A 20,822-nucleotide genomic window follows, 5' to 3' on the forward strand; every position below is an offset into this window, starting at 1 on the left:
ACGAATTGTCTTGAGCCTCAGCCGGGCTGCGACATTGTTTTAAACAGTGTGTCGCAGGGCGCGGTACGAGCGTGGGAAAGCGTGGGTCGGATTCTTCGGCCGCCGTGTCCTTTTGTCCCTACGCGCTGTTTCTGGCCCACGGTCCAATTAACGGGGCATCGCCTGTCAACGGCGGGGAATCTTGGGGACGCGCCGGGTCGTTAAGACGGATGTTTATAGGTTTCAGCTGGCTTGAGTAGCTGTCCCGTCTCGGACGAGATGCGTGGGAACAGTCGATGCAGACGGCGTTCGTGGAAGTGTTTCCCTGGCGCTTGCACGTGTTTTCGCGGGTTTTTGAGTGTTTATCGTGTTTGTTTGGTTTGCTTTTGATTCTTTCCTTTTTTTTTTGGAGAGAGAGAGAGTGACCAGTGTTTGAGGGTTATGGGGGGCGTTGCCCACCGTGGTTTAGGCCCGGATTTACTAATCCATCCTATCAGGTGCCCAGGAGATACCGATTGGCCTGTGTATCGGGGGTGGGGCCTAAGTAACCCATTAAAACCACGAGACACGAGGTCTCGGGGTCGAATCCTCAGGGTTTAATGTGCTATGCACGGCCGGCGTGTTGCCGGGCTAGCCAGGTCAGGCTAGGGAGGACCGCACCACTTGGGTAGTCTTAGGTCAGGGTCCGTCGCTGACGGGGGTGCCGCGTGCACAAAGTTGTAGCTGACCTAGGAACCCATTTTATTGCTTACTTTGTTAACTCTATCGTCAGTTTGTCAATATTCTGTATATATCTTCTGTGTAAATATACAGTTTTGAAAACCCTCCATCAACCATCGTCGTCGTGCCATCAAGTGCCGCCACCATCAGGCACGAACGCAGATCATCATCATCCTCAACATCAAGGAGAACAACGAACCTACAACCTTTACTGCAACATTACATGCAATGGCTGCACAGCACTTTCTGCCTGAATATAAATGTGGCTAAAAAATGTCTTTGTTATTTTGAAGCAGGCAGTTTTCATTGCCAGTCAGACAAAATGGGGCCAGATGCCATCTGTGCAGAACCGCATGTGACCGCACCATGGGAGGAGGAGGACAAACATTTTATTGAGCCTTTAAAGGCCCCTTAGGGGACATGGTGACCGGCGTACCGGTGTCCGCAGCAGCCCTCGCCGTGACCACCCGTTGGGTAGACAGGTCGGAGCTGCCCAGTGCCTCAGCCCAGTGCCCACCGTCTGCTAAGAGAGGATAGGGGTTGCTGGAGGGGCGCAGCTGAATAAAGTACCAGTTAACTGTGCACAAGTCAAGGAGTGCAATAATACTAGCATTATCATTCTATCTGGTCTGTAGCAGAAGTTACAGCCATGTGAAGTTTGGGCCTAGAAAATGGGAACCAGGAAAACTGGTGTTGCCGTCCAGGCCCAAACTTCAAACAGCTGTCACTTCTGCTACAGACCATAATAATGATAATGTTAGTCTTATGGCAGTCAGTCCTTGATTTGTGCACAGTTCACTGGTACCTTGTTCAGCTGCATCCCTCAAGCAGTTTTTTTACAAAGGGTGTCAAAAAATCAAACATAAAAGCCAAATAAAGTTTAATGTAGTTGTTTTACACAGAAACAAACTTCATATCTACAATTTCAATGAAAACCCACATGCATCACCCAATTTTTATCGTCCTAACTGTAAAAACCATGTTTTTTTTTGTTTAAGACCAGGTGCCCACTTAGAAAAAAAGAATTTGAGTTTTTTGGTAGACAGCCCGGTAAAAGACCTCCCAAAAGCAAAGATTGTGGTGTGTTTCCACCATACTACTCTAGGGTGCTGGTGGCAACTGCCCTGGATGAACTGCTTTTAAACTTTATTTCAGGAAATGAGTGAAGATCAATCCCCTTTTACGGTGGGGTGCTACATGAATGGTTCATTTTTAGCCACTAGATTCAAATGTCATGTCTTCATCCTCTCTCTAAGGGGTTTTCGCACCTCCCCTTAAGGGTGATTGACCTTGACTTGTGACAGCCACGCAGCACTTTTTTCATTTGTAACATCATGGCAATTCGCAGTCCCACTTCCAGTTTGTTTCCTCCTACTGTGTACTGTGGAGTACAGACTACTGGGTGGTAGTAGTGTCGCCAGCAAGCAGTCCTCTAGCTCCCACGTTGCTGTTCATCTATACCATCCAGCCACACGCCTGGTTGATAAGAAAGTACAGTGGCTACTAAGACTCCCAACCCTTAATTTTGTCCATTTGCCGTATTCTTCGTCTCTGTTCAGCTGCGTGGGAAGGTTCAGCCGCAGCTGCTGTGCTCTTCTATTGCTCAGTCTCCTATCCAGAGAGTTCCTCTCCACAGTTATGTGCAAATCTGTGGTTGTCAGTTTCATCATTGCTCTCTGTTACTTGTTCTGTCATGTGTTCATTAGTTGCTGTAATTAATTGCAAGGAAAAAAAATGTGCACGCTTTTGTCTTACGACAATAATGGCTTTTTTTAACATTTCTTGAACTGTTAAAAAAAAAACACCCGGGGGCCTCTTGCTAGTGCATCAGACCCCCTTAGAAGTAGCGATTAGTTAAAGTTCACGACGGGTATGGGTGGGAAATAGCAAGGGAAAAATAGTGGGTCGGTGTATGAAATGCAGGAGTGCGTCCCACACTGCCTCCGCTAAATTAGGTGGGTAGGAGGGACGCAAGAGATCATTTAAGGAATTTGGTTGTAAGTTAGTGAGAAGGGTGTCTAGGAGAAATTGTCTTTCAGTTTAACTCAGTTTTCTCGCGAGGGATTTCTTGCTAGATTGTCATCTGAGCTTGGACGTTGCCTGTTTCAGCTATCACTTACTTGCATGCTGTTTGGACTTTTGATTGCAGTGGCTTTGAAACTTCGCCGCTTGATTTTGCTCGACGAAAGCTTCGCGTTCAAACTGTCGTCGTCATTAGAATGTGAGGTGCACCATTTTTGTCTAATTTTGCATCTCGATGCACCGCTATTCAGATTCAAACTACTTCGACCATGTTGCAATGGTGTCACGGAAGAGATGTTGGTTTCACACCGCGAGGGTCCTGATTTGTTTCTGACTGAAGGAAGCGTTTTTTTTTTCTGCACTTCTTTACCCACGATCATTATCATTGTCAGAGAAAGTTGGCTTTTCTGTAATGCCTTTTTGGCATGGCATATTCCACTGGTGAGACATAGAAAGTTTTGCTTTAAAATCAGGGTCTTCAAGCACTTTTGGTCCAGTGAGTAGCAATCTGCACGTATTTGTAACCATACAATACTGAGTTAGCACCCTTCGATCCTTCCTGTCTTGTGCCAGCAGTCTCGTCATCCAACACATGAAAGTGCCCTCGACTTTTGCCCGCACTTTTCACTTATGCCTGACCCAATAACTTTTGTTGATTTCCAGTGTTGCGCATGTCACATTTTCATTCAGGGTCACCTTGGGGCAGATAATCGCCTGCTTGTATTTTTATCAAGTGGTTTTAGCCACGGCGCATACTTCGCACTCTTGTGTGAGCAGCATTATGGTGCCTTGTTGCTTGTCCAGCAAGTGATGTGATGCCATGTCAATAAACATTCTTCAGTGTTTGTGATGACTTTGGTGTTTTCTTGGCTTCACTTTCATATAGTGAGAGTTGCTATCCATCAAGAAGCATACACTTACAAATGCTAGGTATTCTTATTTTTTTCTTAGGAAGACATTTACAAAGTTTCATTGGCAACACAGCATAACATCAAAACAAATAAAACCAACTAAAATGGCAAATGTGGCATATTTTTAAAATTAATAAACTGGAAAAACAACACAGCACGAGAGAGAGAGTACGAAAAGTGACAGCACTGCCTGTTGGTACCATTCTGTTGTTTTCGTGCTAAATATTTTAAAATAAATAAATATGCAAGGAATGCAGTTGAAGTAGGGTAACTTTTTATTTGAGCTTGTCTCTTGGACATACAAGTACATTTCTTGAATCGATTGCTGGATGCAATTTTCGATATTAGGCAAGCACTGGATTCTCGAATGGACACAACAGACGTTTGTTCAATTCTTATTTGCAATTGCATTGTGCAGTTTAACCCGTACAAAACATTTCGCCAAAGTCCAAAGCATTGGTTTAGGTAGAACAAAAAAAATGCCTGTGTGCCAAGATTTCGAAGCATGTCAAAGATTTATAGGTGGCCTGACTTAACCTATAGCCCTACACTGCAGTTACCCTTCATAGCTGGCCCAAGTTATGCCGAGCTTTTCATCGTGAAACCTAAAAAGTTGAATTTTGATGTTTACAGCTACGCTGTGCAATGTATAAGCCTAGCATAATTTACTCTTCAGTATTTTTACTCTATCCAGGTTTTATGTTTATTACACCACAATAAAAGTTTGCAGCCAGTGTTGAATTGACGAGCATCAACCAATTCAGGTTAAAAGCACAAAATGCTCTAACAGAAATCGCAGTCTTCACATGTGATCAAATACGTAGATCTTTAACACTAAACAAGGCTACTGCAGAATGCTAGGAGCGTAAAATATACTCGATGAGGTGCAGTTGGCCAGTGTGTAATTTAAGCAGCATTGTTTTAAGACAAACGGGAATTGGTGAAACAGCCATGAGCTTCTGACAGCAGCTATCATCGTGACTGGCCAATTCACCTGAGTGGGGATGTTACGGCTATGTGCTGGCCTAATGAATTGCCAAGAAATTTAAAACTCATTGTATGTCGGGTTGCTTGTACCTGTGGACTTTTTTTCAGTTTAAGATCATAATGCGCTCCCTGGGTCCACCTTTAGTCAGCTAGACCCACTGAGCTATAGTGGTGTCAAGGATGTGGTGCTGGACTTGCACTAGGGATGTCCTGGGTTTGATTCCCATGTGGTTTGAACTCTTTTGAACTCTTCCCAAAGTTTTGAACTCAATCCACTCTTTGCTCTCTTTGCACTGCCGGCCGGTTTAGGAGCTGTTGTGCTAGTACAGACAGCGGATACTGGCTTCTTAGTCAATGGGCCACTTATTGCTTTCGCGTTGATAAGGTAGAGTTTTCAAGATTGTGTGTTACGGTTGGTTACACTTGCCACATTTAGGGTGCTTAAATCCGACCATGTGCAAATTGCAGGCCTGTGATAAATGGGTACAGGTGATTATCTAGATGCATAAAACTGCGCCTACTGTCAAGGCATGCCGTGAATTTGTTGGTGGAATGGACATTTACAAACATGTATTCGCATGATTTCCACTGCAGCATAAAAAATTGAGGTAAAAAAGGTGCATTGTAATAAAAGGTGCATTGTAATTTTGCAGCTCCAAAGTAGTACACTACATAAGACCAGCACTGCTTCCCCTTGTGGTGCTTCGGACGGCTCACAGCAAAGTCCACTAAGCATCAGAATCAGCTAGTGCTTGATGTAGTTGCTACATCTATTCCCTTTGAAACGCAAGCTGCTGGACACCAGATTTCCCTACACTAATAACATTAGAATTGGGTTAGAAAAGTGAAATGAACTGGAAAGCTGTGGGTGAAAAGTATGATCAACATGACAATTCCAACAGGGACAAGACCACCCTGTTTTGGGAGCTTTGCCCCAAAAGACCAAGGCACTTGGCAACGAAAGGAGCCCCAGCTGAAAACAGAGCAAGGCCTCATGGCTTGTGGAGGGTGCTTCTCGTGGTAGAATATAACTGCCTGTCATCATGCGATTTCGACTGCCCAGGAGTCTTCACCACCACTGTGGTGACATTGAAGGAAGGTGACAGGAAAGCGCAAAGTCGCACATCAAGGCTACTATTCCTGTTGACACTGGACAGATAAGAGCCAAAATTACAACTAAACTAGTTTTCTGCACAAGAAAGAGGTCACTTTCTTGTTTTGCCAAAGCTAATAACATGCCCTTAAATAATCTATGCATGACATATGTTCATCACAGATGGGTTTGGGTGCACCAAATTATTTGTTAAACGGAACCTTTTTTTCCCCGCACTGAGCAGTGCGAACTCGCAGGAAGCAGTTTTATTTCGTGTAAGGCATTTCTAAGAGCAACGCAATCACTTTGTTCTCTGTCTACTTTACTCATACTATCAATTCGTAAATTTATACCAGCAAATAGAACAGAAAGAAGAACACAATTTAGCGCACGAGATATCCCCAGCTGTCCATTGCTTTGACACTCGCTGAAAGATTTGTAATGGTCAAGCTGGCATAGATCTGTAGATCGTTTGGTTTTGTTTTCACTGGCATTTCCAGTACACACGCTGCTGTCTTCATGGTTATCCACTGCTGTGTTAGTGTAAACACTCGCTTTAAATGTATGCAGAGAGAGAACGCAGCAGTGTATCTGAAGTATACCATCAATTATAAGCCAGGCAAGGGCGGGAACCCGTTAGGTCGGGACAAGTGGCCTGCGAACATCAGTTCCCACTAGAATGGCAGGATGAGTGCTGCACGCAGGATAGGGGCACCGTGACTGCAGTCAGGAGATGCTGCAAGATAAAAATGAAACGTGAAGAATCAAACAACGTTCACGCAACAGTAAATAATCTACGACGACTGAAAAGAAGGGCAAACGACAGAGAAGACCACACAAGCCCTGCCCCTGCCCTGCGTTGTTATCGGGGTCGTTCCGCCTGCATTTGCATCAGTTATAGAACGCTCAGTGGTTCACTATTAAATATGAAAACACATAACGAAGTAACCATCCCTTGGCAGGCACTCCTGGCAAGCAAGAGTACTAGATGCAGGAAAGAGGTGCAAGAGGCCAAAGCAGCGTGTTACAACGCCCTCACGAACCACACGCGCACACGAAAACCTTGCCAACAGCGTTCTGTCACGCTCAGTTCGCACAGCAAGTTTATTTTCGTTACAACATTAAGATAGGTTAGCCCAAGGATAACAAGCGATGTTAATGACGCCACACTGAAGAAGAGACAAAGAAGCGCCACGGGCGAGACGGGTTCCCGCGCCGTGCAACAAACCGCCAACAGCTTGCGATCGCCGACAGACGCGAACAGAGCAGCATAAACAGCAACAATAATGCAAGACGGTGAGAACGCGCCGTTAACAATTTCGTAAACGTCGCTAATATAACTGCCGCAAGCAGAAAGCACGCTTTGCAGTAGGAGATATGCGAACTGATTGCAAACCCGCCAAAAAACACTCACCTGGTCGGCCGATGGTAACTGGTAACTGCAAAGCTGTTGTGCCAGAAGACGCTGGAGCTGTTGAACGACGACTGACAGGGCGACAACCATCGCCAGTTTATGAATTCTTGCGTTGACCGCATAAGTCGAACGCGACTACTTGAATCGCTACGGCACGTACGCCGTGTAGGCAGCACTCGGAAAAATGTAAACATACCGCGCGGGAACGCTGCGAGCAAACGTGACGTCACATCCGCCTAGCGATGCTCCTCACCCGCCCAAGAGGTTGGTTAATTCCTCTCCTGAAGGGCAGGTCTCCATGCCGACCGCTCTGCAGCCTAAAATACCTTCATTCACGCATCCGCCGTACAGGGTAGAGACACGTAACGCTGGCGCCGCCATGTTCGGTTGCTCGCTCGCCGCCAAAGCAAGTCATTGTGTCAAAACCGCGCTAAAATTATCGCCGCCACGCTGTTTACTGAAGAAGTTTGAATCATATTGTCTGTTTCGCGTTGCTAGGTCTCGTGGGAAACGAAAAGAATAACGCGTTGAGCCCGTTGGCCCAATTGCGGCGGCACGGGACCGTTCAAAGGTTGTCTCCACCCTGTAGCGGTGTTGGTTTGTTCCCGCGTTTCTTTACGTTCCGTAACCTAGATGGCGCCACCATACCGTGGCAAGCGTTTGGTTTGTTTTTGCCCGCATTTCAACCTGGCTTGTTTTTGTTCTGGGAGAAAATATTCGTTCCCTGAAACAGTGCTCGCTCGACAAATGGGGTCACGTAAGACACCGTTGCTTGCGTCAATCGGCCAGTGTCGTCTGAGACCATGGAGTCTGAGACCATAGAGATTCTGAGACAACCCCAAGCCCCATAGTGCTGTGCAGCTAAACCAAAGCATGCTGTGCGCAGTACGAACAGCAGAACGCATCAGTACTTCTATGTTTACATGTGCTTTCGTAACTTCCACTGTTTGTCCCATCATTCCTATTGCTTTGTAAAGAATGTGCCCTAAATTTAAGCGCAAATCGCTCGTTCGTCTAGTTTGTAAGCTCTACCTAATTTGCGTCTGCTTCTGCCAGCCTCCGCCAATCGCAGAGCTTAACCCATGTGACATCACAGGTTCTGTTGCGGGAAATGAGCTGGTGGGTCGCATGACCATTCCCGTTTTTCCTAATTATGTAGCTTATTTGAGCGAAGTTTACGTTAAAAGTGGTGTCAGTATGATTCTAACGAGACAATCTTTTGAACGAACCAAACTTGTGTTTTCTCTTCATGGCTGAAGAAGTGCAGCTTGCTGGGCCAGTTGGTACATTTTGAAGGTGAAAAAACCAGCGAAATAGACGGAAGACGTAGAAGAGACGTGTGTGTTGTCTCGTCTCTTCTACGTCTTCCGTCTATTTCGCTGGTTTTTTCAGCGTGTGTGTTGTCTCGTCTCTTCTACGTCTTCCGTCTATTTCGCTGGTTTTTTCACTCTTCATGGCTCCTTTAACTTTGGATGACAATTTCTGCGTTACTGTTTACAATGAACGCAAAAGGGCGTGGCTTCATTTACTGCTTCTCTTGACAACAAGCCTTTCCGTAGTCAATAAAATATACTGCGACGCTCTTAGATACCCACGTTATATAAAGCTACTTACAGCTAATTAGCAAGTAATAATACATCGGCCCGTTTCCCAGCCCTTTTCCCTCCTGAACACCAATACTACAGGAAAACAGCAACTGGGGAAGCAGCTGGAGAAGGCGGGTCATTCAATGAACTTCAATTACTATGACAAGACACAACAACAGCAAGTTAACTCTGCGCATTTTTGCCGTTACTGCACAGCATAATTAGGAATTACAATGTCATTTCAGCATTAATACATACAAAATAATACAGGTATCAGGTGGTATATTTAGTTGTCCAAGTTTAGTTCCGTTCACCCAGTCAGGCCGCTCCCTGCAAAGAGGCTTTTGTTTTTGCTTGTGGAAATTAAAAGGGACTCACCTGTTAGCATTCCTATCGGACTTACTACGTCATGACCAACGGACTTAAAAACCATCGTGCACCGATACGAATTGTTTTACAAATACATACCGACATTCACAACGGCCTAGTTTGCTTATTTTAGATATATGTCGCTTCTCTACTGAAACAAAGAAATAAAACTCCCGCATGGTAGACCGCTAGCGCCTTCCAGGGAAGACTAAATAAACCAAAATGCGTTTCTTGTTTTTTTTTATCTCTGCAAAGAAATGATATACAGCAGACTCCCGTTAAGACGAACCCGAAAGGACCGTAAAAATGTATTCGTATTATCCGAAATTCGTCTTAAGCGGAGGTGTATTGCATTGTGGACGTTACAAGAGAAAAATGTTGTGGTTCTTAATCAGCGTTCGTTTTAACCAAGTTCGTCTTAACGAGGGTCTACTGTATTTCTAGAAGAAGCAAACCGGGTCGTTAGTGTCATTTCTGTGAATTTGTAAAAGTTCTTGTATCGGTACATGGTGCTTTCGAATTAGTAAGTCTCATGAATTTGCGTCATGAATTAGTGAGTACCATATGAATTGGATCAAGTGAGTCACCCTTAATAGCATGCACGAGACGAAAAATGCTAACGAACATCCAAGCATATATAACTACATGCGTGGCATGCTGCGTGCAGTGTAAAATGCGGCACAGTCGGTTAACACTATGTATATACCGCATCAGGGCATAAATAACGTGAACTAAGTACCTATTTTACAGCAGAGTGTAGCCATTTATACGCTCCTGTAAAGCACTTAAAATTGTGCACGTACTACAACACAGCGAGCTGATGGATGAGCATTGAGCAAGAAACAATGTTTCTGCGACGCTTTGTGAACCAAATGCAGAACATGCAATAGTCTCAGCAACTATATATATTTCTTTATGAGGTATCCACAAAAGCCCAATGAATTATTCAGCACTACCACGGCTCTGTCCCAAACGCAGAAGGAGAACCTGAGGACATCTGGTCCTTCTCAAATTCAAGTCATTGGTGATTTCAGACGTACTGCACGTCTGCAATTAGCAAAAGACGATATTCACTAAAGCGGTCTGAGCGCCGCAGACAACCTGGAAGGGGTTCGTGGAATTTCTATTTTCGCTAAGATACCCTTTTCTCGCACCTTTTATGCTTTGTACGGTGTTGTTATAGCAGTGGACATATTTTTTTCTGTCAAATAACGTCACTAAAAATACGTCTTAGCCGTCTTATATAAGTAAACTGCTCTAAGACAGTTCCATAGATATCGACGAAGTTTAATAAATGTTATGTGGTGCGTGCGTGTGTGGGTGTGTGACTGCATGCATGTGTGTGTGTATGTGTGGGTGCGCGGGTGTGCGTTCGTGTCTGTATCTATGTCTGTGGGCGTGTGCGTGCAAGTGCTTGTGCGTGCGCTTGTGCGCCAAAGCGCGTCAAATATATATGTGGTTCATTGTTCCAATTATTGCAGGATTCAGTGCATACTTCACTGCAGCACACAAGTTATGTGGAACAAGACACGAGCAAAAAATATACAAAAGCACTGTCCAAAATTTTTACTGGGACATAAGTGGAACAGTAATTGGAACGGCCGACAGCGCAACCCCTCATTTATTCGGTTCCACATAATAACCACAGACCTAAAGAAAACAAATGGACAGTTCCAGATAAGATCCGCTTATATCTCTCGTTCCAGTTATTCTTCGTTTAGATCCAGATAAAAATATGTGGATTGCCCCGTTTAACTGGAACTTACATGGAACCATATTAAGAGTGCAGACTTGAAAGCATTTTTCCAACCTCAACATTTTACCTTTGGTAAAATTCACAGTTGCGTGCTATAAAAACCCTTCCGTCTTGCTGTCAGTGTAATTGCGACCAAAGCCCTGCTTCTGCCAAGCAAAAAATGCAACTTTGTTCAAAGGAGAAAACTTGTTCAAGCCAAATCCGCATATTTTAAATTCTTCTACGGCATGGGTGTCAGCTCACATACAGTACTAAAATTTATCAATGAAGGCGGAAGCCATCTGCGTAAATAAGCACTGTCACTTTTGCATCAGCAGCAGCACTGCCACGAAAAAAAATCTCATGAGCTACACTTGAATAATAAGGACGTTACAATGCGTTGCCATGAACTCCATTAACACCCACTATAGATTCAAAGGCAGCCTGCTCATTTTGCCAATGATAAAAAATCGTAAAGCAAGGTACGACTTCATTGTTGAGTTGACATGAAATTTGCATGTGCCACTAACTTAAACCTCTTCATCTGACCTCACCCCCTTCATGCCTTCTATATGACTTACTTCATGCCTTTCAAGAGATACTTTTACCTCTACCAATAATTTAAAATTCCAAGTAGAGCTGAACACTTCAAGTATTCCAACAGAGACTCCAACTTAAATGACACCAGGCCACTGTCAAATTTCTCATGCTTTCCAAGAACTCCCAGCAAAAGTCCCAAGAACTCTCCAAAGGCACATAACCATAAGAATATGATGACATGATAAAAAAGATGACATGTGCGGCGAAGAAGATGACCACATCCCGAAGTGACAATGCAGGCGGCGCATCCGTGATGTGTTTCTTGCGGGCAATATTGATGCCGCCAGTCCCTTCTCTCAGAATAACCGCGCCTCGAGAAGACTTACTGCTCACCTCATGTACCTTCAAGGAAACAAGAAAATTTTGTTACATGGTTGCTTTAAATGAGTGAGTTGCTTAGGCCCTGTCATAACACAGTAATTGATTTAAAATCAGTGATTTCTTGGGTTTTTTCTGGGAGTGCTGCTAAAGGTGAAAGTGCGCTAAACAATATCACCACAGACAATCAATGAAACTGCCCTGATTCTGGAAAGTATCCGACTTTGCTGCCTTGGTATCCTGAATATAACGTTTTTTTATCCTTGAGAGGTTTCGTTTATTAATCAAATAATTATTACTATAATCACCTTTCGGCATTATATTTTACACACCTTCTCTATGCAAAAAGTGTTCTATTAACTGTACAATGTGCTCCCTAGAATGCTGTAGTGAGGCTGGCTTAATATAACTTACAGAAAAACGGTCTTTCTACCGCAAAGAAATAAATGGCCAGTTATAGGAAATCATAAATATCGCACTGCGGGAGAAATTTTTTGAGGAATTATTTCCACCTAAATTATTTCCCTCTCGATGTATATTCCTCCATGGTGCGTAGTGGTATGAGCCAGAAGTTGAGCTGACTAATGCTGAACTAGGCTGTTGCACAATTTTCTTATAAATCACAACTCTAGCACATTTTATTACAGTCGTCACTTTCTGTACTCTAAACAATTCCCTTCTAAAAATAATTACCCCTTATTTAGCCACCTATCCAAATCCAATGCAAGCATTACTCATGCTACACCTGTATTTGAGAGTATTATTGGTACTACGGGCGTATTAAAAGAGGGAAATTTAAATCTTCAGTCGCCACCGTATTGTTGTAGCAGCAACCACGTTGGGCGTGTCCGTGGTGCTGGCAAATCACCGCAACAAATTTAATGGTGTAAAAGCTAAATATTTACAAAAACTAAATACAAAATAGTGGACTTTTTGGCCACTGTTGGAGCATCCGTAATAGGCGGAATGTGAACACAATGGCCAATATTGGCGTTCACGATAACTTCTTAACAGTGAGATTTTATTAGGTTGAACACTCCCAGAAATTGAGTCCCGCTAAAACAAAATGCCAGCTTACCCAACCAAAATTACATCCGGGTGTTTCTGCCAGGGCCGTCTCGAAGTGCACTTCCAGGAAAGTTTTGCTAAAGTGTTCCGAAAAGCTCCTACTGTCACCTTGAACCACAGGCCAAGCTGTCACTGAAAAGAAGTTTCAAACCATTATTTATAAAGCAACTAACTAAAAACGTGCCATAAAAGACCCAAAAATGGCAGTGCGTACTTACTTGTAGAATGCAATGATTTCATCCCGTGCAAGAGCTTTAATGTGTTGCCTTGTGATCATACAGTTCCAAGAAGGGGTCCAAATACAATTAAAATGGCCATAAGCATTCCTTTTTCCGCTGTTTTAGGTCTATGCTCGGCATGTTGCCTAGAAAATAAACAGTACAAAAATATCAGAGAATAAATTTATGCCTTGATTTACCCAGGGAGCACGAGAAAATATTAAACAATGTCTGATTCGTTCCGCGAAACTCGAATTGTTTTTTTTACAGCGGAAGCCCTGGTAATCTTTTCTTGCTAAACAATTTGAGATATAAAATATCTGAACATACTTTAAGCTGACATGTTCTTGGTCTATGCGAACTGGTGAATATCTGCACAATATGCGCGACTCAAAAGGTACTATTTTGTGGCTTATGAGCTCCACAGGGCATTCATAATCCGCCACACTCTCACCAACGACCCTTCAGCATGCCGAAGATGTCTTCAGCCATAGTGAATTCCACAGCCATGACTTTGCAGGAGCATGTAAGGAATGGAAATAATTTGTCTGCACAGTCAGCCTTAGAGTGTTTCTGTACAGGTCATAGAGTATGAATACAGAATGTAGCAATCTGCTTTTGCAGTATAATTTCTACGTTCAAAGGAGAGCAGAAATGGATTAACGTTTGGTGCACATCATGATGCAACAACTTTGACCTTAAGCGTTTTGAAAATTATTTCAACTCTCGAGCTGCCACTGACATTGACAGCATAAAATGCAGGGATGGATTATCTTTAAACTTACTTTGTAATGTCAAAACTTGTAATAGTCCACACGTGAGCTTTATGGGTAATTATTCTGAGGTCTCAGGTTACCACTGACATTGACAGCATAGAAACGGCACCACACTTTCTGCGTGTTCCCACCTGCCTTCCCCTCCACAAAAGGAACGTTTTGTCACTACGCTACTGCTCAGACAACCACTTTCCCTTGCATTTGACTACACGCCAGGGAGCCAACTTAAGTTGACTAGTGTAAATAGAACATCTGAATTCATCGAAGCCATTGGAAGAAACCAGGAACAACTACACACACAGCACAGATAAACGTAAGCAGTGCTGCCGCTAACGCCTTGAACGCACATTAACATTAAACGGAATAGCGTGATTATCACAGTAAATGTATAGCTCTCAGGAGACCAACACAACGCAATTACCACGAAAGTTTGAAAATGCCGACAAGTATAAAGACAGACGCTCTGACAAACAAGTTGTGCAGTGTGTGCGCGCGAGACAATGGCGTGCGACTAACCCGAGAAAATTCAGTACCGCTGTCAGGTACAGCAACCGTCAATATCCAACTAAGCAACACCACACCATAAGGGGACATGCAGACTCGAGAACTGCGCACACCAGCAAATTTCTATATAGTACTATCTAACGTACGCAGTTAGAAATGTCAAGCCGACTCCGACCCACAAACACACAAGCTTAAAGGGACACTTAAGTGATTTGTAAACAGTGCGGGATTACGAGCGCAAATTGTAGTCCGGAGTCCCTAGGCCCTGGTTCGACCACTCTGAGCGCGTTTACGCGAATTTATTTAGTAGAAAAATCAATTCGAAAATGCTGTCCTCCTCTCTTTACGCTCGCCCATTTTCTGTGGCGTTTTCGTGTGACGTCAGCAGGAGAGCAGCTGGAAATTGGCTGCGCTACTCCACGGCTCGCCGACCTTCCGCGACCGAGTCAGTCGGCCCAGCGTTTAGTCCGCCGGCCGCCGACGGGTCGTCGCAATTCGCTCGATCAGTTGAAACTAAGCCACAACACGTTTGCGAATGGAAGAATGTGCCTTTCTTTACTTCGTTAGTTTGTACACTGTATCTAGCTCCAAGTCAAGGTCGCTTCACACAAGCGCTGCACAAGCGCACATGCGACGCTTCGCTGACTGGTACGCCAGTAGGAAAGTATAAGGCCTCTTGAAGGGGGAGAAGAGTCAGCGAAGTCAATATAGGTACTAAGGAAATAAAATCATCTCATATTTTTACCGTACAGCGTAAAACTAGGGTGCGGGAAGCACGTTTTTGCGCTGGGCGAACAAGCACAGCGGTCAGCAGCACGACCACGCATGTGCGAACGCTTTTCCGTCTACAAAATGCAATTGCTAGACGTGAGCTATTGTGGAAACTCGGGGGACGCTTACTGCACGAGCGCAATACAACATATAGTCACCTAGGCTGCTTGAAATACTAAAAATAAATAAAATTGTAAACTGGTTATACATTATATAGCTTATATTTCCATGCTCGGCATCGCCCGCCCGTAGCCTCCCCAGCCCTCGTAGGGGAAGGTCATGTCCAGCGAGAGCTCCCCACAGGCGACCGGCGCAGCCGCGCCGGACCGGTTTTCCCGTGACCCGCCGTCACCGTCCGCCGGCCCGTCCGCCTACCGCACCCTTCTGCCCACGCTTCCCACCGGAAAGCTCAGCGAGAACGCGTTGTTCTTACACGGAGATCCGTCGGCGCGGCCCTACGGGGTCGAAGACTTCGCATCTGCCCTCGAGAACATCACGGACTTGAGGGCGATCGAGTGTCTCGGCCCCTTCCAGTACAACCACGTATGGATGGTCACCTTCAGAGCAGAGAACGAGATGGAAGCCTTGGCAGCACGGACCGAGATTGTGGTGAAGGGAAGGCGATGCCTGGTCATCAACCCGAACCAACGTGAAGTCGCCGTTAAGGTGCATTGGCTTGCACCAAGAGTGCCTGACGAACTGATCGTGCTGCAGCTGGAGCGCTTCGGCGTGTGCAACGAGTTGAGCGTGATGGCTGGAGAAAACCCGGGCTCGCGCACATGACCGGCACAAGCAGGGCGTATCACATCATCCCGTCCAGCCCCACGTCGCTGGAGGACATACCGCACCAGGCGACCGTGCAGGGGTGCCCCATACTGATTGAGGTAGCTGGTAGGCCAGCACTGTGCCTTCGATGCTACCACACCGGACACTATCGTAGGAGCTGCAGGACGCCGTGGTGCCGTTCGTGTCGCTCCTTCGGCCACGACCACGCAAACTGCACGGTCTCGTACGCCGCCAGAGTCAAGCAGCGAGCGTCCGCATGGCCTCAGCTGGAGGAATATATGGACACGGACGACATGGCGGCCATGATGGGCAGCGCAAATCAAGAAGCAGCAGATTCCAACGCAACGCCAACCGACTGGCCCAGCCCGCCCCCCTCTACATCTCCCCCGCCGGCCTCCGAAGTCCGCGCAGCAGAGGAATGCAGCAACCCCGAGGAGGTCAAGGAGGCCACGGGAGAGGAGCGAGAGGGAAAGGAGGAGCAGCCACCGCCGGAGGACCCTTTGGCGTGCGTGGACACAATCCAACTAACGCCCCCTCCACCGGAGAGTCCCGGTGCCGTGGACTCCCAGGAAGACAGCAAAGTACCTGAAAGCCCAATTGTGACGCGCCGAAAGGCACGCGGCAGGGCTGGAAACAACACCGGCCAGGGAGAAAGCGGGTCAAGGAACCCCGAGGGACCGAGATAAAAGCAGTCGAGGTGAGCGCCTTTCCCACAATGAGCCCCCCCCCCCCAAACCTTTTTAAAACTAGCCATGCTTAACGTAGTCAGCCATGTCTCCGCAAAACGGAGACTTTGGCTATTAGAACTTCTGAATCAGGAAAAAATAGATGTAGCCTTTCTTCAGGAAACAAAAATCGGAAACCCAGATGATGCAAAAAATTTTGTACGCCTGTTCGGCAATCAGTTCTGGTGTTTTCACATCCTGACCGAGACCCGAGCAGGCGGCGCAGCCATTCTCGTTAGGAAAAATGATTCGGTCAAAATCGTCGACTGCGAATTGGGCAAAGATGGCCGTTTCAGCGTAGTGGACGCATTTGTGGGAGGGGAACTCACCCGTTTCCTGTGCATGTACGCTCCCAACGACCCACAATCACGAAGTGAATTCTTCACCACCACCCGCCCTCTTTTGAATGTCCCATGCACCGTGATATTTGGCGGTGACTTTAATTGTGTGACGGATAAAAGTGACAGAGCGGGTGGGTGCAGCAGCACCGATGCCTCGTCGCGAATTTTAAAGTCAGTAGTTCGTGACTGTGACCTGACCGACGCGGCCTCGGGACGGAAGTGGGCCACCCCACGATACACCAGATGGAGTGGTGTGTCTCAGGCCCGGCTGGACCGGTTTTATGTCTCAGGAGACTTACTTTCACGAATACAAGACTACGCCGTGACACCCGTCCCACTGTCTGACCACGGCTTAGTGACATGTGAAATTAGGTACGATGTAAACCAAAAGCATGGCAAACTAAATCCGCGTTGGATAATGAACGCATCTATCATGCAAAACCCAGAATTCGTAGAATGCGTGCGGGAAGAAATAAAATGCTTGGAAACCCGCACGGTAGGGTCTAGCGAGTGGGAATCTTTCAAAACTAAATTCAAAGAAGTTGCAACCACCATAGGCAGGCGAGAGGCCGCGCGTGGTAGAGCTACCCAAAACCGCCTCATGTCAACGCTCCGAGACCTCATTGAGGCGGATGAAGAGAGGCCTGGGGAATTTCGCGAGGACATCCGCGTAACCAAAAAAGAGCTTTTCAATGAACTGGAACATCGCTACTGGGGTGCCTTGGTCCGCAGCAGGGAGCAGAGAGTTGAGCAGGAGGCACAGCCCTCGAAAATCTTCCGCACGCTCGAGAGAGAGAACGCTACCCGGAAAAACATCACCGAGGTTCAACACCAAGGGCAGCTCGCGCGGGGACCGCGTAAAGTGGCAAGCGCCTTTGAGGACTTTTACTCCAGCCTGTTAATTTGCAGATCGGATTGGACCCCGTCCCCGAGGAAGTTCTTAGCGAGCTCCCAAAAGTGCCGGAGGATTTGAGAGAATTAATTAACTCTCCAATAACTGCAGCGGAGGTAGAATCCGTAATTAAACAGCTACCCAGAAACAAGTCCCCAGGTGCAGACGGGATTGTCTCAGAATTTTACATGACTTTTCAAAAAGGTGTAAGTCCGATACTCGCTTCAGTTTTCGAGGACACAATGCACAAAAAGCTACTTCCTCCTTCCATGCGAAATAGCCACCTGGCCCTCCTGCCGAAAACACCACAATCCGGTTCAATTCCAAGCACATCCGATTTCCGCCCGATTTCCCTTTTGTCGTCAGACTACAAAATCCTGGCACGGATACTGGCTCGTCGACTCGAAACGGCCCTTAGTACGGTGGTGGGCCCACACCAGACTTGCGGTTTCAAAGGGCGAACAATGAATTCCAACCTTCACTGGATGAGGACCGCTTGTGAGGCCGGAGAGCTAGGGTTAGCACCACTGGCTGTGCTACAGCTCGACCTTAGGAAGGCATTCGACAGGGTACAATGGCCTTTCCTGTTCACACTCCTCAGGCACTGCGGAGTAGGAGACACCATGATGGAGTGGATCCAGATATGCTACACTCAAATCACGACGAGCATAATCGTTAATGGGCAAGTAGGAACCCCCATCATGGTACAAAACTGTCCGCCAAGACTGTCCAATGTCTCCACTACTTTTTGCTCTTTACCTGGAGCCGCTGTGTCGCATGGTTGCTGCGTCCTCCAAAATCGAAGGACTCGTTGTGGGCGGACGGGAACTCCGAGTGTTGGCATACGCCGACGACGTTGCCCTTATCTGCACAACAGCTGCCCAAGCCGGAGAAGTACTCCGACTGGCACATCAGTTCTGCGGTTTCTCCGGTGCAGTGCTGAACCTTGAAAAATCCGAGGGAGCCTGGTTGGGGTGCTGGGAAAGAAAGCCGCGCAAGTGCTTCAACATGCGGTGGTCGGACCGCGTTGAGACATATCTAGGGGCAAAGATCGGAGTGGGCCAGGCGGTGGCGCCTCGATGGAAATCAAAAGTTGACGCAGCCGAATGGAAGCTCCACCCCTGGACGAACCGTAACATATCCATTTACGCAAGGTCCCGCTAACATGGTAGCCTACCCCGCCATTCTGTAAGCAGCGCGCACTACCACCATCGATGCCGGCTCGATACAGAGGCTACACCGGTCGTGGGCAGTTTTCGTTTGGCGGTCGCAATACGATCCCATGCGCCGCACCAATCTCTTCTGGAGCGTGGAGGGGGGTGGCATTGGACTGAAAAACGCAGAACTCAAGCTCGTAGTCCAGCGCTTCCTTTTCTTCCGCGACCAGGTCGACCCGTTTCTTCAGGCGGCCATCCAATGCCTAGGCTCCTTTCACTTGCGGCCGTGGCTCGCCACATCAGCGCCTGTCGATCACGGCTCTCGCATCACCGGGTTCTACAGGGAGATAGCGAGCGCGGTGGCTTCACTTCAGATGTGTTTTTCTTGGGAATACCTCCTCGCTGTGAAGCCGAGAAAGTTATACTGGGACCTAGTTGCTCAGACTCTGCCACCACCCCTGTACCGTCAGCCACCGGTCCCTCAGGGTGGAGGCGATGTGCTCAAGCGAGTCAGGCAATCCCCCATCCCAGTCGGCACAAAAGATTTTTTCTTCTGTTTCCACGCGGCACTGTTGCCAGTCATGGCGTGTCAGCAGGAGCGGGGCTTCTTCCTCCCCTGGGGCGCCGGATGCCTCCTGTGTGGCAAACCGGAAACCGCAGAACATGCATTCCTTGACTGCAACACGGCGATGTATTTCTGGCACGAAATACAAGCGTGCTTCAGAACATTGTGGAACGCCACTTGGCCGGGCCTCAAGTTCCTGTGCGTGGACACAGAGCACCCCGCTTTCCGTGATTGTGTCCTAGCCATCGGGCTTCACTCCCTCTGGAAAGCGAGGGTAGATGCATTGGAGTGCGCCGTCCACCCACAACCCGCATGGCGACACTTTCTGCGAGAGGTCCAATGGACGGTTAGAGCATTGGGCACATCTGACTGCGACCTGGAATTGCGAAGGAAGCTCGCCCGAGGCAGCCATGCGCTGAAGCGCTACAAAAGAAATGAGGAAAGGCGCAGGCAGAGAAACGCCTAAGCCATTGTTAAAAAAACGGGGGGGGGGGGGGGCGGGGCTGGAGCGTTCAACGGGCCAGCGTATCTACGTTGACCAACTCCTCCTTTGAGAAACAGGAGAGATAGCGCCAGCCAATAGGACACACACAATTCCTTTAGGCTTTGTTGTTGTAGAGCCTGTGTTGCTGTTCTCATTGTCCTTCTTTTTTTTGTTTCGTGTCTCTTTGCCCGTTTTTTCTTCTCCTGGTTACACGTTCATTGTCATCTTACCCGCCAAACATGTAACCGACACATCCACTGTCAGAGCTGCTCCTGAACCATGTGTAACACTCGGCATGACGTGTATATTTATGTGTAAATAAAGTTATTGTTTAAAAAAAAAACCCGCCCGTAGCCTAGTTGTCTGGAGCGCTAGGTATGTCACTCGGAGTGTTTTGCCAGTCACAAGTTCGAATCCCCGCGTGTTCATGCTTTTTTTTTATAAGTTCACTTTTTCGTTTTTCGCCGATGTTTTCTATACTGGGTTCACCTTTTTTTGGGCCGCAACGTTCATTGCTCCACGAACTAGTCCACAGAACTCGCGCAGGCTGGCACTGGCGCGCTAGCGAGTTCTCGTTGGCGTGCTGTTGCCATAAGCACCGACTGCTTGCGGGCAGTGGGCACAGGCCAGAATCAACAGATCCTTGGACTGTGCGAACACGCTTTTTACGATACAGACATGAGTGAGGCAAGCTCCAAATATGGGGCAAAAGTGCATGCATTTGAGCGTCTGCGGGGACGCGGAGGGCGTTCATGCACTGCGTAGGGCTCAGCTAATGAATGCTACGATTCCAAGCCGTCC

At 47.0% G+C, this 20,822-nt stretch overlaps 1 protein-coding gene across 1 annotated transcript in view; it reads left to right on the forward strand.

Moving 5' to 3' along the window:
• The window catches only part of LOC144174452 (anoctamin-7-like), a 272,760-nt gene that overhangs the window by 18,761 nt on the left and 233,177 nt on the right, over positions 1 to 20,822 (forward strand). The window lies entirely within an intron of this gene.

The sequence above is a fragment of the Haemaphysalis longicornis genome, unplaced genomic scaffold (genome assembly GCF_048455015.1).
Source record: "Haemaphysalis longicornis isolate Haplotype H1 unplaced genomic scaffold, Haemaphysalis longicornis Haplotype H1 scaffold_3, whole genome shotgun sequence".
NCBI lineage: Eukaryota > Metazoa > Arthropoda > Arachnida > Ixodida > Ixodidae > Haemaphysalis > Haemaphysalis longicornis.